Raw genomic sequence first — 554 nt, 5'->3', positions numbered from 1 at the left:
TTGCCGTTTGGATTGGTTCAGCTGTTACCTAATGGACACCGGTGCTTCCTCACACGATGCTCATCGGGCTGATCACGTGTGTTAGTGCGATCTGAACTTCAGCACAGATAATCCCGTAGGACATTGTTACATAACTGCATTCATGAACTTTTGGGATATTTAAAATAACAAGACCAGCCACAGCATAAAAATCAGTTCAGCACAGGGACAAAGGAACTTACCATTTTAAGTGATACAAATCTGCTAATATGTTTAGGTAATAGTCGTTTACCAGCAATGCTAGCAAAAGGACAATCGACAGTTATTGAATTATGGCACAATTATAGAAAAAAAGCAGCAGATACACACACACAAACACCTTGAGAACCAAATTTGTAGCTTTTAGTTAATGTCCATCAGTATTTTGACCATTTTAACATATCAAATTTAAACATTTACACTCTCTTCCAGGATATGGTGATAGCTGTTAACTTTGTGTGTTAGTGTGATTTGAACTTTAGCACAGATAATCCCATTGGACATCGTTACATAACTGCATTAAAATGCTGTTATCA

Source organism: Pseudorasbora parva, chromosome 5 (genome assembly GCF_024679245.1).
Source record: "Pseudorasbora parva isolate DD20220531a chromosome 5, ASM2467924v1, whole genome shotgun sequence".
Taxonomy (NCBI): domain Eukaryota; kingdom Metazoa; phylum Chordata; class Actinopteri; order Cypriniformes; family Gobionidae; genus Pseudorasbora; species Pseudorasbora parva.
Note: the sequence above shows the minus strand (reverse complement) of the source record.